This window comes from Osmerus mordax, chromosome 2 (genome assembly GCF_038355195.1).
Source record: "Osmerus mordax isolate fOsmMor3 chromosome 2, fOsmMor3.pri, whole genome shotgun sequence".
Classification (NCBI taxonomy): Eukaryota; Metazoa; Chordata; class Actinopteri; order Osmeriformes; family Osmeridae; genus Osmerus; species Osmerus mordax.
In genome coordinates this window covers 5872480-5898661 of record NC_090051.1, presented here as the reverse complement: position 1 = coordinate 5898661, position 26182 = coordinate 5872480, and the positions used below count along the sequence as shown (strand labels likewise).

Sequence of the window (26182 nt, the reverse complement as noted above, 5' to 3'; positions counted from 1 at the left end):
CTCCCATATCACCTGCTTGACGGCGCTGACGATCCTCCACTGATGTTGTAGGCGGGGGGTCGTACAGCCCCCCGGAGGACCGAACAGGATGTCGTCCGCCGTCAAGCGAGGCAAGGTGTTGTTCCTGTAGAGGGAGACAGAGGGAACAAACAGGGCCCAGACCCGCCTGGCCACGGTGCACTTGACAAACAGGTGGTAAATGTTTTCAGTGTCAGTGCAACCGTGGGGGCAGAGCTCGGTACGGGCCATGCGCCGTCTATGCATGAATTCTCTGGTGGGGAGACAGCCGTGAGCAGTTGACCAATTCAAATCCTTTTGTTTATTGTTGATGCATTTATGGTTAATGTTTTTCCATACCTGTTGGATGTCCAGGGCCGGCCTGGCCTTGGGTGGTGTGGTGATGTCCTTCCCTCTGATGTGTGCCATGATGTCCTTGTATTTCCAGGAGGCCAGGCCGGCTGCAGGCAGACCCGTCCTGAAGGCAAAGTTCTTCCACTCCCTGTATACTTTTGGGGGGTCCCAGCAGTAGGGCACAGTGTGGTTGATGGTGGTGTTGGTGATACGGAGTGCTCTGAGTATGGGTGTGGCGAAGTACCTCTCAAAGGTTCCTGCCTTCCTGTCCGGTTTATGGATATTTGTGACCAGTCGTGAGAGGCCCTGTGCCCTAATGATGTTGAGGATGTCTGGGACCCCCTTCCCCCCCTTCTCCTCTGCGCTGAACATGATGGTCCTCTTCAAGCGCTCCATGGTGCTCCCCCAGACAAAGGTGAACATCAGGCGCTCGATGGTTTTGCTCGTCACCCTGTCCGGGGGAAACACCCTCCCGACGTAGAGGAGAATGGGGAGGATAATTGCCTTCAGGATCAAGATCTTGCCCGTTATTGTGAGGGACCGTGCACTCCATTGGGCGATCTTTTGCTTGGCATGGCTGATGGTGTTGGCCCAGGTCAGGGTCCCTTTCCCGTTGTTCTGGTAGATGACTCCGAGCAGCTTGATGTTGTCTGTCTTTACAGGGAAAGAGGTGGTGATGTCTTCTTTCCAGTGTTGCGACAGGTACAGTTCGCTCTTACCTCGATTGACCAGGGCGCCAGTGGCTGCACAGTAGTCGTCCACCACCTTCGTTGCCGCGGCGATGGACCGACTATCTGTGCCGACGATGGTGATGTCGTCCATGTACGCCACCACCCGGAGCCTCTCTCCCTGGGCCCCCGGGAGGTGATAACCCTGGATGTTCTGTGTAGCTCTGATTTTACGGAGGAAAGGCTCCAGGTAGATGACGTACAGCAGGGGTGCTAGGGGGCATCCTTGTCTGACCCCAGACCGGATGGGAAAGGGGTCTGTTAGCTGTCTGTTGACCAGGACTCTGCTTGTGATGTTGTTGTAGCAGAGCCTGGTCCAGTGGATGAGGTGTTGTGGGAAGTTCATCCTCCCTAGCACCTCCTGCAGGAAGCCATGGCTTACCCGGTCGAAGGCCTTCTCTTGGTCGAGGCAGAGGAGCGCGAAGGGGGACCTCCGCTCCTGGGAGTGGAAGATGAGGTCTCTCACCAGGAGCAGGTTGTCGTTTATGGACCTTCCGGGGACGCCGCAGGTCTGGTCCGGGTTGATGATTGCGGGGAGGTGTGTTTGGAAGCGCCACATGAGGGCCTTCGTGAGGATTTTGTAGTCGGAACAGAGGAGGTTGATGGGGCGCCAATTCCGGAGGTCCTTGAGGTCCCCCTTCTTGGGTATTAGTGTTACTGTACTCTGTCTCATCGATTCTCCTAGCCTCCTTTCCCTGTAGACCGCTCGGAGGACCTGGGCCAGATCGCCCTTGATGAGTTCCCAGAAGGCCTGATAGAATTCCGCCGGGATCCCGTCCGGTCCCGGGGCCTTCTGGGTGTTCATGGCGTGCTCGGCCCGGGTGAGCTCCTCCAGACTCAGCTCTGGTTCCTCGCCCTCGCCCCCCTCTTTGATTTGGTCCAGACCGTCGAGGAAGGTTTCCGCCAGAGTCCCGTCCGCCGGCTTGGTGTCGAACAGCCGGCCGTAGAACTCCTCGGTCACCCTCCTGATGTCGTCGCTGTCTGTGACGGTCTGGCCGCTGGTGTTATAGAGGGACAGGATGCCTTGTTGTTTAGACCGTGCCCTGCGGAAGAAGTATTTGGTGCATTTCTCCTCCTCCTCCAGGCCCTTGAGTTTATCCCTGAAAGTCTTCCTCTCCTGTTCTTCCCGATAGAGTGTGGCCAGGTGCTCCTTGGTCTCTGACAGCTCCCGGGTCACGTCGAATCCTCTGAGTTGGAGGAGGCTCAGGCGTTGCAGGGCCCCGTTGTGGTGGTAGAAACGGGCCCTCTGTTCCCGAGCCTTCCTCCTTCCCACCCCTCCGAAGAACCCCTTGACCCGGGACTTGACCATTTCCCACCACTCTATCGGGGATGTAAATAGTTCTTTCAGGGTCCTCCACTCCAGGTAGCGCCTGGAGAAGGAGTGGCTGATGGAGGGGTCCTGGAGTACAGATGTGTTCATCCTCCAGGGCCCCCTCGTTGGTCTGGCTGGTCCCTCCCATCGCAGGGTCACGGTCAGCATCCTGTGGTCTGAGAAGTGCGTCGCCTGGGTCTTGAAGGAGCACACTCCCAGACCTGGCGAGAGCAAGAACATGTCGATCCTTGAAGAGGCAGAGCCCGAGGATCTCACCCACGTGTGTGTTGGGGGGGAGGTGCCGCCGACATCCATCAGGGAGAAGTCATTGATGATGTCCTGTAGTGCTTTGGTGGATCTGTCCTTCCAGGGTTTGCTCCGATCCTCATCCCTCAGGGCGCAGTTGAAATCACCCCCTACCAATACTGGCATGGGGGTCATCAGAAGAGGTCGAAGCTTCGCGTAGAGGGAGACTCTCTCTGTGGCGTTGGAGGGGCCGTAGACGTTGATGACCCTGAGCGGGGAACCCCGGACCTCCAGGTCGACGGCCAGGATCCGCCCGCTCTCGACGACTCGGTGGCTGGTTTGTCGGAGGAATGGATTGGCCACCAACATCCCGACCCCATCCGATTTATTGGTGTTGGAACCTGACCAGAGAGAGTCTCCCCGAGTCCACTCCCCCTCCAGAAGTGCATCCATCTCCATGTAGGGGATGGCACACTCCTGGAGGAGGTAGATGTCGGCCGGTTGTGTTGAGAGGTGTCTGAAAACGGTTGCCCTCTTCTCCAGTCGTAACATGCTGCGGGTGTTGAGTGATGTTATTGTGATAGTCATGGTGATTGTGATGATTTGACGGGTCCGCTGATTCCTGTGGCGATGATTTGGAGGTTCCTGATGGCCTCCTGTCCATATTCCGGGTCGGGCACCTCCCCCTGATTGCTCACGGCTTCGTCGTCCCCCCACCGTCTGCCTGGTGGTGGAGATTCGGCTGGCACGGAGGGTCCTTGGGTGGGCCGGGGCTGGCTGGTCTGATCCTGTGTGGGCTCAGAGACTGCTGTGGAGGGTTGGCGTCTGGACTTGGGACCAGGGTGAGGTCGTGGGGGAAGGGGGGGAGGGGGAGGGGGGGGGGGACCTGGAGGCTTTGGTGGTGGTTTCGGGGGGGATGGAGAGTCAGAAGTCGGGGTGGAGTCGTCTTCGGAGGTGGCAGTGGTGGGTTTGCGCTTCCTCTTCAGAACGACCATGTTCCAGTCAGTGAGTGGTGAGTCCTCGTTGTAGAGTGACTGGGAGTGTGGGGGTAAGTCGTGGGAGGGAATGATCCCTACCAGAGCCGGTTCCCTCACATTCACCGGCTTGGCAGGGGTGGATGTACGTATTGGGAGATACACCGGGGAGGTCATGTCGGTGGAGTCAGAGTCCGGTCGTGTCGTCCCCGGTGGATTTGCCGTGGTGGGGGTCGGCAGGTCTGTCTGGGAGTCCGGTAGGTCTGGTTGTGTCGTCGGGGATGAGACTGCCCCCGGGAGTGGGGAGAGGGGGTGGATGTCGGTCGGGGAGTCAGGGGGGAGGTCGGTGAAGGGGGCCGGTACCGAGTCGGGTTCCGATACCGGGTCGGGGTCAGTAATTATGAATAGGGGGGGTGTGGAGGAGTCTGAGGAGGGGGAGGGGGAGGGGGAAGGGGGGAGGGGGGGGGAGGTTGGTGGAGGGGGGTCGGCCTGCTCCTTCTGAGGTTGGGCTCCGGGCGGTGCCGTAGGGGGGGTATTGGCCGGCCTCCTTGTCTTGTTGGCGTAGGAGTGGGGGCAGTCTCTGTAGAGGTGTCCCTGAAGCCCACACAGGTTGCAGGGGCGTGTGTTAGTGCATTCCGCCGTGGGGTGTTCCCCTCGGCAGATGCGGCAGATGGTCTTTGTGCAGGCCGCGGCCAGATGTCCAAGGTGGCCGCAGGTCCTGCACAATTTGGGCATACCGTAGTAGTGGACGGTGCCCCTGTGGTTCCCCAGGTTGATGGTACTGGGGATGTGTTGGACACCGCCCACCGCTGAAGGATCCGGTGTGAGCTGGACCAGCCATTTCCGTGCCCCGGTCCACACTCCATCCTCGTCCAGGACCCTCCTCGCTCCAGAGTTGACGCGGGCATAGCGGCGCAGCCAAACCTCCACGTCGTACTCCTGCACAGCTTCGTTGTGGAATTGAATGGTGACTACTTTGTTTTCCCTGTCTGAAAGTGGTTCTGTGTGGAGATGGCTGAAAGGCGGGTTATTTTTGTTCTGGCGGTACATGGTCCAAAATTGCTCTAACAGTTGTGGTGTTTTGAAACTGACCTCAAAGGTGTTGGGGGTTGAGGGCGGTTTCACCAGGCAGTTGAGATCGAGCGGCGCAAAGCCCATACCTCGTTGGAGTACGGCTCTGCTGAATTCCAGGCGGGTCATTCCGGTTGTGGTGTCTCTCTGTCCTGTCGTCGTTGCGGTGGTTGTGGATCCTTTGGTGACTCCGTCCCCGGCAGCCTCATCGGATTTCACCGTCACTCTGACGGCGTTCACCCGTCTCATCGCCCCAGGGTTCATCCTGGCAGCCATGGTGATGGTGCGTGTTCCCCGAACCTGCAAGGGTGGGGGGGGAAGAAGACTCAGAGCCGGCTGAGGCCACTCGGTAGCCCGTCCCCAAGGGACGGTACTCTCCTGTGGCCCGCCTGCTCCTAGAGGTGGTGTTGGGGCTCCTGGCCCTCCTCCCGTCTGGTCTGAGATGGACAGTCTTCCTATGGAGGACAGAGGAAGACCTGAGAGCAAGGCAGATCCACCAGAGTGCTTGGCCCTTGGCGTGCCACTCTCCTGTGGCCTGCTTGCTCTCGGCGTAGGTGGTGGGGCTCTCTCCCGTCTGTCCCTCCTTCCTCCGGGTCTGGTCTGGCGGAAAAGGTCCTTATCCCGACTTTTCGAGCGGTCTGGCCAGCCGCAAAGGGGGGGGGGGGGTATGGGGATCCGGGAGATGCGGGGTACTGGGAGTCGAGGGTGGGGCCGGTCTGCACCGACCTAGCCCCTCCTTCTGTTCCTCTGCCTCCTGCCTCTCACCGGGGCCAGCGGGCACCGGAGGATTCCGGTCCTATCCTGGGTGTTCCGCAGCTGGGCGGGTCTGGGAGTCGGCGGAGTACTGGGAAAGCCGGAGGGGTCAGGGCTGGTCTACCACGACCTAGCACCCTCCTCCTGCTCCCCTGCCTCCTGCCCCTCACCGGGCCCTGTGGCACCGGAGGGTTCCGGGCCTGTTCGGGGTGTTCCGCAGCTGGGTGGTTGGGCTGAAGATTTTGGCAGAACCGCGGTCAGGCCACGTATTCTGCCTCTGTCTCCAGCCAAGTGGTGAAAAAAGGGGGGAAAGTAATGAAGAGAGAAAGGGGGATCGAAAACCTGGCTTCCACCGCAGAGCCAACAAAGGAATCGCAAGCCGTGTCGCATACACCGCAAGACCCCGGACTTTCGATTTCTTTCCTGACCACCACGGCTAAACGGGAACCAGAGTGCCGATTTGATACTTCCTGATCAAGGTGTCTCCCCTGCCAGGTAAGTATGAGTTGGAAGGGAAACGGGTGCCCTCACCCAGGTGCCAGGGCTGCCGCAGTCACCCGCGGTGAGCAGACAGGCAGAAAAAAACAGCCAATGGAAGGGGCGGGCTGAAGGGAGCAAGCCCCACCTCCCACTCACCCATGCAGAAAGAAACAGCCAATGGAAGGGGCGGGCGGAAGGGAACCATCCCCACCTCCCACTCACCCATCCCCCCACCCCTCCCTTGCCCTGCCCCTTGAAGAGAGAGAGACACAGAGAAAGAGAGAGAGAGAGAGAGAGAGACAATACCTACAGTAACAATAAACTGAAACTGACCACAAAAAACTAAGGAGGAATCGCAAATCAAGCTGAGCTACTGGGCAGAGCGGTGTCATCTATAAGTAGCCTATGACCCACAGCTTCCTTCGCTTACGGCCATACCACCCTGAACACGCCCGATCTCGTCCGATCTCGGAAGCTAAGCAGGGTCGGGCCTGGTTAGTACTTGGATGGGAGACCGCCTGGGAATACCAGGTGCTGTAAGCTTTTTTTTCCTCTTCTCTCACCAGCAGGGGGTACTGTTTCCCCACCTCGTGTCACACAGCTCCTCAACCGCTTGGCTTGACCTGTCTCAGGATTCCCAGATTATTTTTCACAAACATGTTCGGGGGAGAGCGCGTACGCAGTCCCCCACTACCAGAAATTATGCAGTCGAGATTCCCGCATTTGGGGAATTCGCAAAGGTCAGCACAGCCGAAGTGCAATGGCCGAGCCTCGCCCTGGGTGAACCTCCTTCGTGATCAAGGTGTCTCCCCTGCCAGGTAAGTATGAGTTGGAAGGGAAACGGGTGCCCTCACCCAGGTGCCAGGGCTGCCGCAGTCACCCGCGGTGAGCAGACAGGCAGAAAAAAACAGCCAATGGAAGGGGCGGGCTGAAGGGAGCAAGCCCCACCTCCCACTCACCCATGCAGAAAGAAACAGCCAATGGAAGGGGCGGGCGGAAGGGAACCATCCCCACCTCCCACTCACCCATCCCCCCACCCCTCCCTTGCCCTGCCCCTTGAAGAGAGAGAGACACAGAGAAAGAGAGAGAGAGAGAGAGAGAGAGAGAGAGAGAGAGACAATACCTACAGTAACAATAAACTGAAACTGACCACAAAAAACTAAGGAGGAATCGCAAATCAAGCTGAGCTACTGGGCAGAGCGGTGTCATCTATAAGTAGCCTATGACCCACAGCTTCCTTCGCTTACGGCCATACCACCCTGAACACGCCCGATCTCGTCCGATCTCGGAAGCTAAGCAGGGTCGGGCCTGGTTAGTACTTGGATGGGAGACCGCCTGGGAATACCAGGTGCTGTAAGCTTTTTTTTCCTCTTCTCTCACCAGCAGGGGGTACTGTTTCCCCACCTCGTGTCACACAGCTCCTCAACCGCTTGGCTTGACCTGTCTCAGGATTCCCAGATTATTTTTCACAAACATGTTCGGGGGAGAGCGCGTACGCAGTCCCCCACTACCAGAAATTATGCAGTCGAGATTCCCGCATTTGGGGAATTCGCAAAGGTCAGCACAGCCGAAGTGCAATGGCCGAGCCTCGCCCTGGGTGAACCTCCTTCGTGATCAAGGTGTCTCCCCTGCCAGGTAAGTATGAGTTGGAAGGGAAACGGGTGCCCTCACCCAGGTGCCAGGGCTGCCGCAGTCACCCGCGGTGAGCAGACAGGCAGAAAAAAACAGCCAATGGAAGGGGCGGGCTGAAGGGAGCAAGCCCCACCTCCCACTCACCCATGCAGAAAGAAACAGCCAATGGAAGGGGCGGGCGGAAGGGAACCATCCCCACCTCCCACTCACCCATCCCCCCACCCCTCCCTTGCCCTGCCCCTTGAAGAGAGAGAGACACAGAGAAAGAGAGAGAGAGAGAGAGAGAGAGAGAGAGAGAGAGAGAGACAATACCTACAGTAACAATAAACTGAAACTGACCACAAAAAACTAAGGAGGAATCGCAAATCAAGCTGAGCTACTGGGCAGAGCGGTGTCATCTATAAGTAGCCTATGACCCACAGCTTCCTTCGCTTACGGCCATACCACCCTGAACACGCCCGATCTCGTCCGATCTCGGAAGCTAAGCAGGGTCGGGCCTGGTTAGTACTTGGATGGGAGACCGCCTGGGAATACCAGGTGCTGTAAGCTTTTTTTTCCTCTTCTCTCACCAGCAGGGGGTACTGTTTCCCCACCTCGTGTCACACAGCTCCTCAACCGCTTGGCTTGACCTGTCTCAGGATTCCCAGATTATTTTTCACAAACATGTTCGGGGGAGAGCGCGTACGCAGTCCCCCACTACCAGAAATTATGCAGTCGAGATTCCCGCATTTGGGGAATTCGCAAAGGTCAGCACAGCCGAAGTGCAATGGCCGAGCCTCGCCCTGGGTGAACCTCCTTCGTGATCAAGGTGTCTCCCCTGCCAGGTAAGTATGAGTTGGAAGGGAAACGGGTGCCCTCACCCAGGTGCCAGGGCTGCCGCAGTCACCCGCGGTGAGCAGACAGGCAGAAAAAAACAGCCAATGGAAGGGGCGGGCTGAAGGGAGCAAGCCCCACCTCCCACTCACCCATGCAGAAAGAAACAGCCAATGGAAGGGGCGGGCGGAAGGGAACCATCCCCACCTCCCACTCACCCATCCCCCCACCCCTCCCTTGCCCTGCCCCTTGAAGAGAGAGAGACACAGAGAAAGAGAGAGAGAGAGAGAGAGAGACAATACCTACAGTAACAATAAACTGAAACTGACCACAAAAAACTAAGGAGGAATCGCAAATCAAGCTGAGCTACTGGGCAGAGCGGTGTCATCTATAAGTAGCCTATGACCCACAGCTTCCTTCGCTTACGGCCATACCACCCTGAACACGCCCGATCTCGTCCGATCTCGGAAGCTAAGCAGGGTCGGGCCTGGTTAGTACTTGGATGGGAGACCGCCTGGGAATACCAGGTGCTGTAAGCTTTTTTTTCCTCTTCTCTCACCAGCAGGGGGTACTGTTTCCCCACCTCGTGTCACACAGCTCCTCAACCGCTTGGCTTGACCTGTCTCAGGATTCCCAGATTATTTTTCACAAACATGTTCGGGGGAGAGCGCGTACGCAGTCCCCCACTACCAGAAATTATGCAGTCGAGATTCCCGCATTTGGGGAATTCGCAAAGGTCAGCACAGCCGAAGTGCAATGGCCGAGCCTCGCCCTGGGTGAACCTCCTTCGTGATCAAGGTGTCTCCCCTGCCAGGTAAGTATGAGTTGGAAGGGAAACGGGTGCCCTCACCCAGGTGCCAGGGCTGCCGCAGTCACCCGCGGTGAGCAGACAGGCAGAAAAAAACAGCCAATGGAAGGGGCGGGCTGAAGGGAGCAAGCCCCACCTCCCACTCACCCATGCAGAAAGAAACAGCCAATGGAAGGGGCGGGCGGAAGGGAACCATCCCCACCTCCCACTCACCCATCCCCCCACCCCTCCCTTGCCCTGCCCCTTGAAGAGAGAGAGACACAGAGAAAGAGAGAGAGAGAGAGAGAGAGAGAGAGAGAGAGAGACAATACCTACAGTAACAATAAACTGAAACTGACCACAAAAAACTAAGGAGGAATCGCAAATCAAGCTGAGCTACTGGGCAGAGCGGTGTCATCTATAAGTAGCCTATGACCCACAGCTTCCTTCGCTTACGGCCATACCACCCTGAACACGCCCGATCTCGTCCGATCTCGGAAGCTAAGCAGGGTCGGGCCTGGTTAGTACTTGGATGGGAGACCGCCTGGGAATACCAGGTGCTGTAAGCTTTTTTTTCCTCTTCTCTCACCAGCAGGGGGTACTGTTTCCCCACCTCGTGTCACACAGCTCCTCAACCGCTTGGCTTGACCTGTCTCAGGATTCCCAGATTATTTTTCACAAACATGTTCGGGGGAGAGCGCGTACGCAGTCCCCCACTACCAGAAATTATGCAGTCGAGATTCCCGCATTTGGGGAATTCGCAAAGGTCAGCACAGCCGAAGTGCAATGGCCGAGCCTCGCCCTGGGTGAACCTCCTTCGTGATCAAGGTGTCTCCCCTGCCAGGTAAGTATGAGTTGGAAGGGAAACGGGTGCCCTCACCCAGGTGCCAGGGCTGCCGCAGTCACCCGCGGTGAGCAGACAGGCAGAAAAAAACAGCCAATGGAAGGGGCGGGCTGAAGGGAGCAAGCCCCACCTCCCACTCACCCATGCAGAAAGAAACAGCCAATGGAAGGGGCGGGCGGAAGGGAACCATCCCCACCTCCCACTCACCCATCCCCCCACCCCTCCCTTGCCCTGCCCCTTGAAGAGAGAGAGACACAGAGAAAGAGAGAGAGAGAGAGAGAGAGACAATACCTACAGTAACAATAAAGACCACAAAAAACTAAGGAGGAATCGCAAATCAAGCTGAGCTACTGGGCAGAGCGGTGTCATCTATAAGTAGCCTATGACCCACAGCTTCCTTCGCTTACGGCCATACCACCCTGAACACGCCCGATCTCGTCCGATCTCGGAAGCTAAGCAGGGTCGGGCCTGGTTAGTACTTGGATGGGAGACCGCCTGGGAATACCAGGTGCTGTAAGCTTTTTTTTCCTCTTCTCTCACCAGCAGGGGGTACTGTTTCCCCACCTCGTGTCACACAGCTCCTCAACCGCTTGGCTTGACCTGTCTCAGGATTCCCAGATTATTTTTCACAAACATGTTCGGGGAGAGCGCGTACGCAGTCCCCCACTACCAGAATTATGCAGTCGAGATTCCCGCATTTGGGGAATTCGCAAAGGTCAGCACAGCCGAAGTGCAATGGCCGAGCCTCGCCCTGGTGAACCTCCTTCGTGATCAAGGTGTCTCCCCTGCCAGGTAAGTATGAGTTGGAAGGGAAACGGGTGCCCTCACCCAGGTGCCAGGGCTGCCGCAGTCACCCGCGGTGAGCAGACAGGCAGAAAAAAACAGCCAATGGAAGGGGCGGGCTGAAGGGAGCAAGCCCCACCTCCCACTCACCCATGCAGAAAGAAACAGCCAATGGAAGGGGCGGGCGGAAGGGAACCATCCCCACCTCCCACTCACCCATCCCCCCACCCCTCCCTTGCCCTGCCCCTTAGAAGAGAGAGAGACACAGAGAAAGAGAGAGAGAGAGAGAGAGAGAGAGAGAGAGAGAGACAATACCTACAGTAACAATAAACTGAAACTGACCACAAAAAAACTAAGGAGGAATCGCAAATCAAGCTGAGCTACTGGGCAGAGCGGTGTCATCTATAAGTAGCCTATGACCCACAGCTTCCTTCGCTTACGGCCATACCACCCTGAACACGCCCGATCTCGTCCGATCTCGGAAGCTAAGCAGGGTCGGGCCTGGTTAGTACTTGGATGGGAGACCGCCTGGGAATACCAGGTGCTGTAAGCTTTTTTTTCTCTTCTCTCACCAGCAGGGGGTACTGTTTCCCCACCTCGTGTCACACAGCTCCTCAACCGCTTGGCTTGACCTGTCTCAGGATTCCCAGATTATTTTTCACAAACATGTTCGGGGGAGAGCGCGTACGCAGTCCCCCACTACCAGAAATTATGCAGTCGAGATTCCGCATTTGGGGAATTCGCAAAGGTCAGCACAGCCGAAGTGCAATGGCCGAGCCTCGCCCTGGGTGAACCTTTTAAGCTTTTATTGGTTTTACCAAAATTAAAAACAGTTATTTACAGCATTGGTAAAAACTTCCACCACATTTCACCCAGTGTCGATACGTCAATCACAATCACCCTTTACCTCAAACGAAAAACACAAATTCACCAGTGTGGGCCCTCCCTGCGCCAACCTAAACCCTCCAGGAAAGCGAGGAAAAACTCCTCACAAAAACTCTTTGAGAAAATTAAGAAGAAACCTCGGGAGGAGCCATTCGAGGGGGTATCCCCTCCTCCAGGGATGGTTGGGGGTGCTGCAGGTCGGGCCGAGTCCAAGTGCAGTGCAAATGATGTGTGTCTGAGGTGAGAGTTTCTGTAACGTTCCGGTAAGTGGGGTGGGTGTGTGGGTGGCGGGGTTGGAGGGGCCAGACTTCTTGATGAGTGGGATGGGGGGGGGGGTTTCTTGTGGCGGGGGGTGGGGGGTGTAGTGTCCTTTTCGGGGGCCCAGGGAGAGGGGTTCCAGGTGCTGCAGCTGGTGTGCCGGGGAGGGGTGATGACCGGTCCTTGGGGGGGGGGGGGGGGGGGGGGGGGGGTAGAGGGTGCTGCTGCTGGGATGGTGTTGGCAAACTGGAACCCTGTGAGGTGATAGGGGGAGAGAGTGGAGAGGGGAGGAAAGGAGGGGTGTGAGCAAGGGTAGTGGGGTGCAGTGTAATGTGCTGTTGTACTTCCCTTGTGGCCTGGTGGGTTTCTCCTCTCGGACCCTCGTACTGGGGACAGGTGTTGGTGTCCTGGGTCTTCGGGCTTGGTGCCGGAACGGGTGAAGCGGTGGGGTGAGTGGAGTGGTGGCTGCCAGGGCGGTGGTGATGGTGTTGGGGGCGATGAGGGTGTTGGACGGGAATGCCGCCGGCCCTCGGGGACGGAGCATGTAGTGCAGAGATGGTGTGGTGGCATGGGGGGCTGAGTTAGATGGACACGTTCCTTCCACCTCTCCACCCCCCATGTGTCTCTGGCGGTGTCCGGGTTATTTTTAAAGTCCAGGATGGCGTAGTCCCTGAGGAGGAGAGTGATTCTCCTCCTCTGGACAATGAAAGGGTGGTCCTGTTGATGATAGACCCTGCTGTTCCTTGTCTCCCATATCACCTGCTTGACGGCGCTGACGATCCTCCACTGATGTTGTAGGCGGGGGGTCGTACAGCCCCCCGGAGGACCGAACAGGATGTCGTCGCCGTCAAGCGAGGCAAGGTGTTGTTCCTGTAGAGGGAGACAGAGGGAACAAACAGGGCCCAGACCCGCCTGGCCACGTGCATGCACTTGACAAACAGGTGGTAAATGTTTTCAGTGTCAGTGCAACCGTGGGGGCAGAGCTCGGTACGGGCCATGCGCCGTCTATGCATGAATTCTCTGGTGGGGAGACAGCCGTGAGCAGTTGACCATTCAAATCCTTTTGTTTATTGTTGATGCATTTATGGTTAATGTTTTTCCATACCTGTTGGATGTCCAGGGCCGGCCTGGCCTTGGGTGGTGTGGTGATGTCCTTCCCTCTGATGTGTGCCATGATGTCCTTGTATTTCCAGGAGGCCAGGCCGGCTGCAGGCAGACCCGTCCTGAAGGCAAAGTTCTTCCACTCCCTGTATACTTTTGGGGGGTCCCAGCAGTAGGGCACAGTGTGGTTGATGGTGGTGTTGGTGATACGGAGTGCTCTGAGTATGGGTGTGGCGAAGTACCTCTCAAAGGTTCCTGCCTTCCTGTCCGGTTTATGGATATTTGTGACCAGTCGTGAGAGGCCCTGTGCCCTAATGATGTTGAGGATGTCTGGGACCCCCTTCCCCCCCTTCTCCTCTGCGCTGAACATGATGGTCCCTCTTCAAGCGCTCCATGGTGCTCCCCCAGACAAAGGTGAACATCAGGCGCTCGATGGTTTTGCTCGTCACCCTGTCCGGGGGAAACACCCTCCCGACGTAGAGGAGAATGGGGAGGATAATTGCCTTCAGGATCAAGATCTTGCCCGTTATTGTGAGGGACCGTGCACTCCATTGGGCGATCTTTTGCTTGGCATGGCTGATGGTGTTGGCCCAGGTCAGGGTCCCTTTCCCGTTGTTCTGGTAGATGACTCCGAGCAGCTTGATGTTGTCTGTCTTTACAGGGAAAGAGGTGGTGATGTCTTCTTTCCAGTGTTGCGACAGGTACAGTTCGCTCTTACCTCGATTGACCAGGGCGCCAGTGGCTGCACAGTAGTCGTCCACCACCTTCGTTGCCGCGGCGATGGACCGACTATCTGTGCCGACGATGGTGATGTCGTCCATGTACGCCACCACCCGGAGCCTCTCTCCCTGGGCCCCCGGGAGGTGATAACCCTGGATGTTCTGTGTAGCTCTGATTTTACGGAGGAAAGGCTCCAGGTAGATGACGTACAGCAGGGGTGCTAGGGGGCATCCTTGTCTGACCCCAGACCGGATGGGAAAGGGGTCTGTTAGCTGTCTGTTGACCAGGACTCTGCTTGTGATGTTGTTGTAGCAGAGCCTGGTCCAGTGGATGAGGTGTTGTGGGAAGTTCATCCTCCCTAGCACCTCCTGCAGGAAGCCATGGCTTACCCGGTCGAAGGCCTTCTCTTGGTCGAGGCAGAGGAGCGCGAAGGGGGACCTCCGCTCCTGGGAGTGGAAGATGAGGTCTCTCACCAGGAGCAGGTTGTCGTTTATGGACCTTCCGGGGACGCCGCAGGTCTGGTCCGGGTTGATGATTGCGGGGAGGTGTGTTTGGAAGCGCCACATGAGGGCCTTCGTGAGGATTTTGTAGTCGGAACAGAGGAGGTTGATGGGGCGCCAATTCCGGAGCTCCTTGAGGTCCCCCTTCTTGGGTATTAGTGTTACTGTACTCTGTCTCATCGATTCTCCTAGCCTCCTTTCCCTGTAGACCGCTCGGAGGACCTGGGCCAGATCGCCCTTGATGAGTTCCCAGAAGGCCTGATAGAATTCCGCCGGGATCCCGTCCGGTCCCGGGGCCTTCTGGGTGTTCATGGCGTGCACGGCCCGGGTGAGCTCCTCCAGACTCAGCTCTGGTTCCTCGCCCTCGCCCCCCTCTTTGATTTGGTCCAGACCGTCGAGGAAGGTTTCCGCCAGAGTCCCGTCCGCCGGCTTGGTGTCGAACAGCCGGCCGTAGAACTCCTCGGTCACCCTCCTGATGTCGTCGCTGTCTGTGACGGTCTGGCCGCTGGTGTTATAGAGGGACAGGATGCCTTGTTGTTTAGACCGTGCCCTGCGGAAGAAGTATTTGGTGCATTTCTCCTCCTCCTCCAGGCCCTTGAGTTTATCCCTGAAAGTCTTCCTCTCCTGTTCTTCCCGATAGAGTGTGGCCAGGTGCTCCTTGGTCTCTGACAGCTCCCGGGTCACGTCGAATCCTCTGAGTTGGAGGAGGCTCAGGCGTTGCAGGGCCCCGTTGTGGTGGTAGAAACGGGCCCTCTGTTCCCGAGCCTTCCTCCTTCCCACCCCTCCGAAGAAACCCCTTGACCCGGGACTTGACCATTTCCCACCACTCTATCGGGGATGTAAATAGTTCTTTCAGGGTCCTCCACTCCAGGTAGCGCCTGGAGAAGGAGTGGCTGATGGAGGGGTCCTGGAGTACAGATGTGTTCATCCTCCAGGGCCCCCTCGTTGGTCTGGCTGGTCCCTCCCATCGCAGGGTCACGGTCAGCATCCTGTGGTCTGAGAAGTGCGTCGCCTGGGTCTTGAAGGAGCACACTCCCAGACCTGGCGAGAGCAAGAACATGTCGATCCTTGAAGAGGCAGAGCCCGAGGATCTCACCCACGTGTGTGTTGGGGGGGAGGTGCCGCCGACATCCATCAGGGAGAAGTCATTGATGATGTCCTGTAGTGCTTTGGTGGATCTGTCCTTCCAGGGTTTGCTCCGATCCTCATCCCTCAGGGCGCAGTTGAAATCACCCCCTACCAATACTGGCATGGGGGTCATCAGAAGAGGTCGAAGCTTCGCGTAGAGGGAGACTCTCTCTGTGGCGTTGGAGGGGCCGTAGACGTTGATGACCCTGAGCGGGGAACCCCGGACCTCCAGGTCGACGGCCAGGATCCGCCCGCTCTCGACGACTCGGTGGCTGGTTTGTCGGAGGAATGGATTGGCCACCAACATCCCGACCCCATCCGATTTATTGGTGTTGGAACCTGACCAGAGAGAGTCTCCCCGAGTCCACTCCCCCTCCAGAAGTGCATCCATCTCCATGTAGGGGATGGCACACTCCTGGAGGAGGTAGATGTCGGCCGGTTGTGTTGAGAGGTGTCTGAAAACGGTTGCCCTCTTCTCCAGTCGTAACATACTGCGGGTGTTGAGTGATGTTATTGTGATAGTCATGGTGATTGTGATGATTTGACGGGTCCGCTGATTCCTGTGGCGATGATTTGGAGGTTCCTGATGGCCTCCTGTCCATATTCCGGGTCGGGCACCTCCCCCTGATTGCTCACGGCTTCGTCGTCCCCCCACCGTCTGCCTGGTGGTGGAGATTCGGCTGGCACGGAGGGTCCTTGGGTGGGCCGGGGCTGGCTGGTCTGATCCTGTGTGGGCTCAGAGACTGCTGTGGAGGGTTGGCGTCTGGACTTGGGACCAGGGTGAGGTCGTGGGGGAAGGGGGGGAGGGGGAGGGGGGGGGGGACCTGGAGGCTTTGGTGGTGGTTTCGGGGGGGGATGGAGAGTCAGAAGTCGGGGTGGAGTCGTCTTCGGAGGTGGCAGTGGTGGGTTTGCGCTTCCTCTTCAGAACGACCATGTTCCAGTCAGTGAGTGGTGAGTCCTCGTTGTAGAGTGACTGGGAGTGTGGGGGTAAGTCGTGGGAGGGAATGATCCCTACCAGAGCCGGTTCCCTCACATTCACCGGCTTGGCAGGGGTGGATGTACGTATTGGGAGATACACCGGGGAGGTCATGTCGGTGGAGTCAGAGTCCGGTCGTGTCGTCCCCGGTGGATTTGCCGTGGTGGGGGTCGGCAGGTCTGTCTGGGAGTCCGGTAGGTCTGGTTGTGTCGTCGGGGATGAGACTGCCCCCGGGAGTGGGGAGAGGGGGTGGATGTCGGTCGGGGAGTCAGGGGGGAGGTCGGTGAAGGGGGCCGGTACCGAGTCGGGTTCCGATACCGGGTCGGGGTCAGTAATTATGAATAGGGGGGGTGTGGAGGAGTCTGAGGAGGGGGAGGGGGAGGGGGAAGGGGGGAGGGGGGGGGAGGTTGGTGGAGGGGGGTCGGCCTGCTCCTTCTGAGGTTGAGCTCCGGGCGGTGCCGTAGGGGGGGTATTGGCCGGCCTCCTTGTCTTGTTGGCGTAGGAGTGGGGGCAGTCTCTGTAGAGGTGTCCCTGAAGCCCACACAGGTTGCAGGGGCGTGTGTTAGTGCATTCCGCCGTGGGGTGTTCCCCTCGGCAGATGCGGCAGATGGTCTTTGTGCAGGCCGCGGCCAGATGTCCAAGGTGGCCGCAGGTCCTGCACAATTTGGGCATACCGTAGTAGTGGACGGTGCCCCTGTGGTTCCCCAGGTTGATGGTACTGGGGATGTGTTGGACACCGCCCACCGCTGAAGGATCCGGTGTGAGCTGGACCAGCCATTTCCGTGCCCCGGTCCACACTCCATCCTCGTCCAGGACCCTCCTCGCTCCAGAGTTGACGCGGGCATAGCGGCGCAGCCAAACCTCCACGTCGTACTCCTGCACAGCTTCGTTGTGGAATTGAATGGTGACTACTTTGTTTTCCCTGTCTGAAAGTGGTTCTGTGTGGAGATGGCTGAAAGGCGGGTTATTTTTGTTCTGGCGGTACATGGTCCAAAATTGCTCTAACAGTTGTGGTGTTTTGAAACTGACCTCAAAGGTGTTGGGGGTTGAGGGCGGTTTCACCAGGCAGTTGAGATCGAGCGGCGCAAAGCCCATACCTCGTTGGAGTACGGCTCTGCTGAATTCCAGGCGGGTCATTCCGGTTGTGGTGTCTCTCTGTCCTGTCGTCGTTGCGGTGGTTGTGGATCCTTTGGTGACTCCGTCCCCGGCAGCCTCATCGGATTTCACCGTCACTCTGACGGCGTTCACCCGTCTCATCGCCCCAGGGTTCATCCTGGCAGCCATGGTGATGGTGCGTGTTCCCCGAACCTGCAAGGGTGGGGGGGGGAAGAAGACTCAGAGCCGGCTGAGGCCACTCGGTAGCCCGTCCCCAAGGGACGGTACTCTCCTGTGGCCCGCCTGCTCCTAGAGGTGGTGTTGGGGCTCCTGGCCCTCCTCCCGTCTGGTCTGAGATGGACAGTCTTCCTATGGAGGACAGAGGAAGACCTGAGAGCAAGGCAGAGCCACCAGAGTGCTTGGCCCTTGGCGTGCCACTCTCCTGTGGCCTGCTTGCTCTCGGCGTAGGTGGTGGGGCTCTCTCCCGTCTGTCCCTCCTTCCTCCGGGTCTGGTCTGGCGGAAAAGGTCCTTATCCCGACTTTTCGAGCGGTCTGGCCAGCCGCAAAGGGGGGGGGGGGGTATGGGGATCCGGGAGATGCGGGGTACTGGGAGTCGAGGGTGGGGCCGGTCTGCACCGACCTAGCCCCTCCTTCTGTTCCTCTGCCTCCTGCCTCTCACCGGGGCCAGCGGGCACCGGAGGATTCCGGTCCTGTCCTGGGTGTTCCGCAGCTGGGCGGGTCTGGGAGTCGGCGGAGTACTAGGAAAGCCGGAGGGGTCAGGGCTGGTCTACCACGACCTAGCACCCTCCTCCTGCTCCCCTGCCTCCTGCCCCTCACCGGGCCCTGTGGCACCGGAGGGTTCCGGGCCTGTTCGGGGTGTTCCGCAGCTGGGTGGTTGGGCTGAAGATTTTGGCAGAACCGCGGTCAGGCCACGTATTCTGCCTCTGTCTCCAGCCAAGTGGTGAAAAAAAGGGGGGAAAGTAATGAAGAGAGAAAAGGGGATCGAAAACCTGGCTTCCACCGCAGAGCCAACAAAGGAATCGCAAGCCGTGTCGCATACACCGCAAGACCCCGGACTTTCGATTCCTTTCCTGACCACCACGGCTAAACGGGAACCAGAGTGCCGATTTGATACTTCCTGATCAAGGTGTCTCCCCTGCCAGGTAAGTATGAGTTGGAAGGGAAACGGGTGCCCTCACCCAGGTGCCAGGGCTGCCGCAGTCACCCGCGGTGAGCAGACAGGCAGAAAAAAACAGCCAATGGAAGGGGCGGGCTGAAGGGAGCAAGCCCCACCTCCCACTCACCCATGCAGAAAGAAACAGCCAATGGAAGGGGCGGGCGGAAGGGAACCATCCCCACCTCCCACTCACCCATCCCCCCACCCCTCCCTTGCCCTGCCCCTTGAAGAGAGAGAGACACAGAGAAAGAGAGAGAGAGAGAGAGAGAGAGAGAGAGAGACAATACCTACAGTAACAATAAACTGAAACTGACCACAAAAAACTAAGGAGGAATCGCAAATCAAGCTGAGCTACTGGGCAGAGCGGTGTCATCTATAAGTAGCCTATGACCCACAGCTTCCTTCGCTTACGGCCATACCACCCTGAACACGCCCGATCTCGTCCGATCTCGGAAGCTAAGCAGGGTCGGGCCTGGTTAGTACTTGGATGGGAGACCGCCTGGGAATACCAGGTGCTGTAAGCTTTTTTTTCCTCTTCTCTCACCAGCAGGGGGTACTGTTTCCCCACCTCGTGTCACACAGCTCCTCAACCGCTTGGCTTGACCTGTCTCAGGATTCCCAGATTATTTTTCACAAACATGTTCGGGGGAGAGCGCGTACGCAGTCCCCCACTACCAGAAATTATGCAGTCGAGATTCCCGCATTTGGGGAATTCGCAAAGGTCAGCACAGCCGAAGTGCAATGGCCGAGCCTCGCCCTGGGTGAACCTCCTTCGTGATCAAGGTGTCTCCCCTGCCAGGTAAGTATGAGTTGGAAGGGAAACGGGTGCCCTCACCCAGGTGCCAGGGCTGCCGCAGTCACCCGCGGTGAGCAGACAGGCAGAAAAAAACAGCCAATGGAAGGGGCGGGCTGAAGGGAGCAAGCCCCACCTCCCACTCACCCATGCAGAAAGAAACAGCCAATGGAAGGGGCGGGCGGAAGGGAACCATCCCCACCTCCCACTCACCCATCCCCCCACCCCTCCCTTGCCCTGCCCCTTGAAGAGAGAGAGACACAGAGAAAGAGAGAGAGAGAGAGAGACAATACCTACAGTAACAATAAACTGAAACTGACCACAAAAAACTAAGGAGGAATCGCAAATCAAGCTGAGCTACTGGGCAGAGCGGTGTCATCTATAAGTAGCCTATGACCCACAGCTTCCTTCGCTTACGGCCATACCACCCTGAACACGCCCGATCTCGTCCGATCTCGGAAGCTAAGCAGGGTCGGGCCTGGTTAGTACTTGGATGGGAGACCGCCTGGGAATACCAGGTGCTGTAAGCTTTTTTTTCCTCTTCTCTCACCAGCAGGGGGTACTGTTTCCCCACCTCGTGTCACACAGCTCCTCAACCGCTTGGCTTGACCTGTCTCAGGATTCCCAGATTATTTTTCACAAACATGTTCGGGGGAGAGCGCGTACGCAGTCCCCCACTACCAGAAATTATGCAGTCGAGATTCCCGCATTTGGGGAATTCGCAAAGGTCAGCACAGCCGAAGTGCAATGGCCGAGCCTCGCCCTGGGTGAACCTTTTAAGCTTTTATTGGTTTTACCAAAATTAAAAACAGTTATTTACAGCATTGGTAAAAACTTCCACCACATTTCACCCAGTGTCGATACGTCAATCACAATCACCCTTTACCTCAAAACGAAAAACACAAATTCACCAGTGTGGGCCCTCCCTGCGCCAACCTAAACCCTCCAGGAAAGCGAGGAAAAACTCCTCACAAAAACTCTTTGAGAAAATTAAGAAGAAACCTCGGGAGGAGCCATTCGAGGGGGTATCCCCTCCTCCAGGGATGGTTGGGGGTGCTGCAGGTCGGGCCGAGTCCAAGTGCAGTGCAAATGATGTGTGTCTGAGGTGAGAGTTTCTGTAACGTTCCGGTAAGTGGGGTGGGGTGTGTGGGTGGCGGGGTTGGAGGGGCCAGACTTCTTGATGAGTGGGATGGGGGGGGGGTTTCTTGTGGCGGGGGGTGGGGGGTGTAGTGTCCTTTTCGGGGGCCCAGGGAGAGGGGTTCCAGGTGCTGCAGCTGGTGTGCCGGGGAGGGGCGATGACCGGTCCTTGGGGGGGGGGGGGGGGGGGGGGGGGGGGGTAGAGGGTGCTGCTGCTGGGATGGTGTTGGCAAACTGGAACCCTGTGAGGTGATAGGGGGAGAGAGTGGAGAGGGGAGGAAAGGAGGGGGTGAGCAAGGGTAGTGGGGTGCAGGTGTAATGTGCTGTTGTACTTCCCTTGTGGCCTGGTGGGTTTCTCCTCTCCGGACCCTCGTACTGGGGACAGGTGTTGGTGTCCCTGGGTCTTCGGGCTTGGTGCCGGAACGGGTGAAGCGGTGGGGTGAGTGGAGTGGTGGCTGCCAGGGCGGTGGTGATGGTGTTGGGGGCGATGAGGGTGTTGGACGGGGAACGCCGCCGGCCTTCGGGGACGGAGCATGTAGTGCAGAGATGGTGTGGTGGCATGGGGGGCTGAGTTAGATGGACACGTCCTTCCACCTCTCCACCCCCCATGTGTCTCTGGCGGTGTCCGGGTTATTTTTAAAGTCCAGGATGGCGTAGTCCCTGAGGAGGAGAGTGATTCTCCTCCTCTGGACAATGAAAGGGTGGTCCTGTTGATGATAGACCCTGCTGTTCCTTGTCTCCCATATCACCTGCTTGACGGCGCTGACGATCCTCCACTGATGTTGTAGGCGGGGGGTCGTACAGCCCCCCGGAGGACCGAACAGGATGTCGTCCGCCGTCAAGCGAGGCAAGGTGTTGTTCCTGTAGAGGGAGACAGAGGGAACAAACAGGGCCCAGACCCGCCTGGCCACGGTGCACTTGACAAACAGGTGGTAAATGTTTTCAGTGTCAGTGCAACCGTGGGGGCAGAGCTCGGTACGGGCCATGCGCCGTCTATGCATGAATTCTCTGGTGGGGAGACAGCCGTGAGCAGTTGACCAATTCAAATCCTTTTGTTTATTGTTGATGCATTTATGGTTAATGTTTTTCCATACCTGTTGGATGTCCAGGGCCGGCCTGGCCTTGGGTGGTGTGGTGATGTCCTTCCCTCTGATGTGTGCCATGATGTCCTTGTATTTCCAGGAGGCCAGGCCGGCTGCAGGCAGACCCGTCCTGAAGGCAAAGTTCTTCCACTCCCTGTATACTTTTGGGGGGTCCCAGCAGTAGGGCACAGTGTGGTTGATGGTGGTGTTGGTGATACGGAGTGCTCTGAGTATGGGTGTGGCGAAGTACCTCTCAAAGGTTCCTGCCTTCCTGTCCGGTTTATGGATATTTGTGACCAGTCGTGAGAGGCCCTGTGCCCTAATGATGTTGAGGATGTCTGGGACCCCCTTCCCCCCCTTCTCCTCTGCGCTGAACATGATGGTCCTCTTCAAGCGCTCCATGGTGCTCCCCCAGACAAAGGTGAACATCAGGCGCTCGATGGTTTTGCTCGTCACCCTGTCCGGGGGAAACACCCTCCCGACGTAGAGGAGAATGGGGAGGATAATTGCCTTCAGGATCAAGATCTTGCCCGTTATTGTGAGGGACCGTGCACTCCATTGGGCGATCTTTTGCTTGGCATGGCTGATGGTGTTGGCCCAGGTCAGGGTCCCTTTCCCGTTGTTCTGGTAGATGACTCCGAGCAGCTTGATGTTGTCTGTCTTTACAGGGAAAGAGGTGGTGATGTCTTCTTTCCAGTGTTGCGACAGGTACAGTTCGCTCTTACCTCGATTGACCAGGGCGCCAGTGGCTGCACAGTAGTCGTCCACCACCTTCGTTGCCGCGGCGATGGACCGACTATCTGTGCCGACGATGGTGATGTCGTCCATGTACGCCACCACCCGGAGCCTCTCTCCCTGGGCCCCCGGGAGGTGATAACCCTGGATGTTCTGTGTAGCTCTGATTTTACGGAGGAAAGGCTCCAGGTAGATGACGTACAGCAGGGGTGCTAGGGGGCATCCTTGTCTGACCCCAGACCGGATGGGAAAGGGGTCTGTTAGCTGTCTGTTGACCAGGACTCTGCTTGTGATGTTGTTGTAGCAGAGCCTGGTCCAGTGGATGAGGTGTTGTGGGAAGTTCATCCTCCCTAGCACCTCCTGCAGGAAGCCATGGCTTACCCGGTCGAAGGCCTTCTCTTGGTCGAGGCAGAGGAGCGCGAAGGGGGACCTCCGCTCCTGGGAGTGGAAGATGAGGTCTCTCACCAGGAGCAGGTTGTCGTTTATGGACCTTCCGGGGACGCCGCAGGTCTGGTCCGGGTTGATGATTGCGGGGAGGTGTGTTTGGAAGCGCCACATGAGGGCCTTCGTGAGGATTTTGTAGTCGGAACAGAGGAGGTTGATGGGGCGCCAATTCCGGAGGTCCTTGAGGTCCCCCTTCTTGGGTATTAGTGTTACTGTACTCTGTCTCATCGATTCTCCTAGCCTCCTTTCCCTGTAGACCGCTCGGAGGACCTGGGCCAGATCGCCCTTGATGAGTTCCCAGAAGGCCTGATAGAATTCCGCCGGGATCCCGTCCGGTCCCGGGGCCTTCTGGGTGTTCATGGCGTGCACGGCCCGGGTGAGCTCCTCCAGACTCAGCTCTGGTTCCTCGCCCTCGCCCCCCTCTTTGATTTGGTCCAGACCGTCGAGGAAGGTTTCCGCCAGAGTCCCGTCCGCCGGCTTGGTGTCGAACAGCCGGCCGTAGAACTCCTCGGTCACCCTCCTGATGTCGTCGCTGTCTGTGACGGTCTGGCCGCTGGTGTTATAGAGGGACAGGATGCCTTGTTGTTTAGACCGTGCCCTGCGGAAGAAGTATTTGGTGCATTTCTCCTCCTCCTCCAGGCCCTTGAGTTTATCCCTGAAAGTCTTCCTCTCCTGTTCTTCCCGATAGAGTGTGGCCAGGTGCTCCTTGGTCTCTGACAGCTCCCGGGTCACGTCGAATCCTCTGAGTTGGAGGAGGCTCAGGCGTTGCAGGGCCCCGTTGTGGTGGTAGAAACGGGCCCTCTGTTCCCGAGCCTTCCTCCTTCCCACCCCTCCGAAGAACCCCTTGACCCGGGACTTGACCATTTCCCACCACTCTATCGGGGATGTAAATAGTTCTTTCAGGGTCCTCCACTCCAGGTAGCGCCTGGAGAAGGAGTGGCTGATGGAGGGGTCCTGGAGTACAGATGTGTTCATCCTCCAGGGCCCCCTCGTTGGTCTGGCTGGTCCCTCCCATCGCAGGGTCACGGTCAGCATCCTGTGGTCTGAGAAGTGCGTCGCCTGGGTCTTGAAGGAGCACACTCCCAGACCTGGCGAGAGCAAGAACATGTCGATCCTTGAAGAGGCAGAGCCCGAGGATCTCACCCACGTGTGTGTTGGGGGGGAGGTGCCGCCGACATCCATCAGGGAGAAGTCATTGATGATGTCCTGTAGTGCTTTGGTGGATCTGTCCTTCCAGGGTTTGCTCCGATCCTCATCCCTCAGGGCGCAGTTGAAATCACCCCCTACCAATACTGGCATGGGGGTCATCAGAAGAGGTCGAAGCTTCGCGTAGAGGGAGACTCTCTCTGTGGCGTTGGAGGGGCCGTAGACGTTGATGACCCTGAGCGGGGAACCCCGGACCTCCAGGTCGACGGCCAGGATCCGCCCGCTCTCGACGACTCGGTGGCTGGTTTGTCGGAGGAATGGATTGGCCACCAACATCCCGACCCCATCCGATTTATTGGTGTTGGAACCTGACCAGAGAGAGTCTCCCCGAGTCCACTCCCCCTCCAGAAGTGCATCCATCTCCATGTAGGGGATGGCACACTCCTGGAGGAGGTAGATGTCGGCCGGTTGTGTTGAGAGGTGTCTGAAAACGGTTGCCCTCTTCTCCAGTCGTAACATGCTGCGGGTGTTGAGTGATGTTATTGTGATAGTCATGGTGATTGTGATGATTTGACGGGTCCGCTGATTCCTGTGGCGATGATTTGGAGGTTCCTGATGGCCTCCTGTCCATATTCCGGGTCGGGCACCTCCCCCTGATTGCTCACGGCTTCGTCGTCCCCCCACCGTCTGCCTGGTGGTGGAGATTCGGCTGGCACGGAGGGTCCTTGGGTGGGCCGGGGCTGGCTGGTCTGATCCTGTGTGGGCTCAGAGACTGCTGTGGAGGGTTGGCGTCTGGACTTGGGACCAGGGTGAGGTCGTGGGGGAAGGGGGGGAGGGGGAGGGGGGGGGGGACCTGGAGGCTTTGGTGGTGGTTTCGGGGGGGATGGAGAGTCAGAAGTCGGGGTGGAGTCGTCTTCGGAGGTGGCAGTGGTGGGTTTGCGCTTCCTCTTCAGAACGACCATGTTCCAGTCAGTGAGTGGTGAGTCCTCGTTGTAGAGTGACTGGGAGTGTGGGGGTAAGTCGTGGGAGGGAATGATCCCTACCAGAGCCGGTTCCCTCACATTCACCGGCTTGGCAGGGGTGGATGTACGTATTGGGAGATACACCGGGGAGGTCATGTCGGTGGAGTCAGAGTCCGGTCGTGTCGTCCCCGGTGGATTTGCCGTGGTGGGGGTCGGCAGGTCTGTCTGGGAGTCCGGTAGGTCTGGTTGTGTCGTCGGGGATGAGACTGCCCCCGGGAGTGGGGAGAGGGGGTGGATGTCGGTCGGGGAGTCAGGGGGGAGGTCGGTGAAGGGGGCCGGTACCGAGTCGGGTTCCGATACCGGGTCGGGGTCAGTAATTATGAATAGGGGGGGTGTGGAGGAGTCTGAGGAGGGGGAGGGGGAGGGGGAAGGGGGGAGGGGGGGGGAGGTTGGTGGAGGGGGGTCGGCCTGCTCCTTCTGAGGTTGAGCTCCGGGCGGTGCCGTAGGGGGGGTATTGGCCGGCCTCCTTGTCTTGTTGGCGTAGGAGTGGGGGCAGTCTCTGTAGAGGTGTCCCTGAAGCCCACACAGGTTGCAGGGGCGTGTGTTAGTGCATTCCGCCGTGGGGTGTTCCCCTCGGCAGATGCGGCAGATGGTCTTTGTGCAGGCCGCGGCCAGATGTCCAAGGTGGCCGCAGGTCCTGCACAATTTGGGCATACCGTAGTAGTGGACGGTGCCCCTGTGGTTCCCCAGGTTGATGGTACTGGGGATGTGTTGGACACCGCCCACCGCTGAAGGATCCGGTGTGAGCTGGACCAGCCATTTCCGTGCCCCGGTCCACACTCCATCCTCGTCCAGGACCCTCCTCGCTCCAGAGTTGACGCGGGCATAGCGGCGCAGCCAAACCTCCACGTCGTACTCCTGCACAGCTTCGTTGTGGAATTGAATGGTGACTACTTTGTTTTCCCTGTCTGAAAGTGGTTCTGTGTGGAGATGGCTGAAAGGCGGGTTATTTTTGTTCTGGCGGTACATGGTCCAAAATTGCTCTAACAGTTGTGGTGTTTTGAAACTGACCTCAAAGGTGTTGGGGGTTGAGGGCGGTTTCACCAGGCAGTTGAGATCGAGCGGCGCAAAGCCCATACCTCGTTGGAGTACGGCTCTGCTGAATTCCAGGCGGGTCATTCCGGTTGTGGTGTCTCTCTGTCCTGTCGTCGTTGCGGTGGTTGTGGATCCTTTGGTGACTCCGTCCCCGGCAGCCTCATCGGATTTCAC

General features: G+C 58.1%; 18 non-coding genes and 1 pseudogene across 18 annotated transcripts; 9 read left to right on the top strand and 10 right to left on the bottom strand.

The window, feature by feature from the left end:
* Positions 1 to 6339: 6339 nt before the first annotated feature.
* Positions 6340 to 6458, top strand: LOC136934257 (5S ribosomal RNA). The gene has a single exon (XR_010874852.1). It is a non-coding gene; the product is annotated as a 5S ribosomal RNA (ribosomal RNA).
* Positions 6459 to 6577: 119 nt separating this feature from the next.
* Positions 6578 to 6741, bottom strand: LOC136935296 (U1 spliceosomal RNA). The gene has a single exon (XR_010874945.1). It is a non-coding gene; the product is annotated as a U1 spliceosomal RNA (small nuclear RNA).
* A 415-nt stretch (positions 6742 to 7156) lies between these two features.
* Positions 7157 to 7275, top strand: LOC136934246 (5S ribosomal RNA). The gene has a single exon (XR_010874851.1). It is a non-coding gene; the product is annotated as a 5S ribosomal RNA (ribosomal RNA).
* Positions 7276 to 7394: 119 nt separating this feature from the next.
* On the bottom strand, positions 7395 to 7558 carry LOC136935285 (U1 spliceosomal RNA). The gene has a single exon (XR_010874944.1). It is a non-coding gene; the product is annotated as a U1 spliceosomal RNA (small nuclear RNA).
* Positions 7559 to 7977: 419 nt separating this feature from the next.
* On the top strand, positions 7978 to 8096 carry LOC136936013 (5S ribosomal RNA). The gene has a single exon (XR_010875036.1). It is a non-coding gene; the product is annotated as a 5S ribosomal RNA (ribosomal RNA).
* Positions 8097 to 8215: 119 nt separating this feature from the next.
* LOC136935263 (U1 spliceosomal RNA) lies at positions 8216 to 8379 on the bottom strand. The gene has a single exon (XR_010874942.1). It is a non-coding gene; the product is annotated as a U1 spliceosomal RNA (small nuclear RNA).
* Positions 8380 to 8780: 401 nt separating this feature from the next.
* Positions 8781 to 8899, top strand: LOC136936007 (5S ribosomal RNA). The gene has a single exon (XR_010875035.1). It is a non-coding gene; the product is annotated as a 5S ribosomal RNA (ribosomal RNA).
* A 119-nt stretch (positions 8900 to 9018) lies between these two features.
* Positions 9019 to 9182, bottom strand: LOC136935252 (U1 spliceosomal RNA). The gene has a single exon (XR_010874941.1). It is a non-coding gene; the product is annotated as a U1 spliceosomal RNA (small nuclear RNA).
* Positions 9183 to 9597: 415 nt separating this feature from the next.
* LOC136936001 (5S ribosomal RNA) lies at positions 9598 to 9716 on the top strand. The gene has a single exon (XR_010875033.1). It is a non-coding gene; the product is annotated as a 5S ribosomal RNA (ribosomal RNA).
* Positions 9717 to 9835: 119 nt separating this feature from the next.
* Positions 9836 to 9999, bottom strand: LOC136935241 (U1 spliceosomal RNA). Its single transcript, XR_010874940.1, has one exon. It is a non-coding gene; the product is annotated as a U1 spliceosomal RNA (small nuclear RNA).
* A 393-nt stretch (positions 10000 to 10392) lies between these two features.
* Positions 10393 to 10511, top strand: LOC136935996 (5S ribosomal RNA). Its single transcript, XR_010875032.1, has one exon. It is a non-coding gene; the product is annotated as a 5S ribosomal RNA (ribosomal RNA).
* A 118-nt stretch (positions 10512 to 10629) lies between these two features.
* On the bottom strand, positions 10630 to 10791 carry LOC136935639 (U1 spliceosomal RNA). The gene has a single exon (XR_010874976.1). It is a non-coding gene; the product is annotated as a U1 spliceosomal RNA (small nuclear RNA).
* Positions 10792 to 11208: 417 nt separating this feature from the next.
* On the top strand, positions 11209 to 11327 carry LOC136935992 (5S ribosomal RNA). Its single transcript, XR_010875031.1, has one exon. It is a non-coding gene; the product is annotated as a 5S ribosomal RNA (ribosomal RNA).
* Positions 11328 to 11445: 118 nt separating this feature from the next.
* Positions 11446 to 11601, bottom strand: LOC136935756 (U1 spliceosomal RNA). Its single transcript, XR_010874987.1, has one exon. It is a non-coding gene; the product is annotated as a U1 spliceosomal RNA (small nuclear RNA).
* A 4274-nt stretch (positions 11602 to 15875) lies between these two features.
* On the bottom strand, positions 15876 to 21105 carry LOC136960291 (uncharacterized; annotated as a pseudogene).
* Positions 19020 to 19138, top strand: LOC136935979 (5S ribosomal RNA). The gene has a single exon (XR_010875029.1). It is a non-coding gene; the product is annotated as a 5S ribosomal RNA (ribosomal RNA).
* On the bottom strand, positions 19258 to 19421 carry LOC136935230 (U1 spliceosomal RNA). The gene has a single exon (XR_010874939.1). It is a non-coding gene; the product is annotated as a U1 spliceosomal RNA (small nuclear RNA).
* Positions 19819 to 19937, top strand: LOC136935972 (5S ribosomal RNA). The gene has a single exon (XR_010875028.1). It is a non-coding gene; the product is annotated as a 5S ribosomal RNA (ribosomal RNA).
* On the bottom strand, positions 20057 to 20213 carry LOC136935728 (U1 spliceosomal RNA). The gene has a single exon (XR_010874984.1). It is a non-coding gene; the product is annotated as a U1 spliceosomal RNA (small nuclear RNA).
* Positions 21106 to 26182: the final 5077 nt, after the last annotated feature.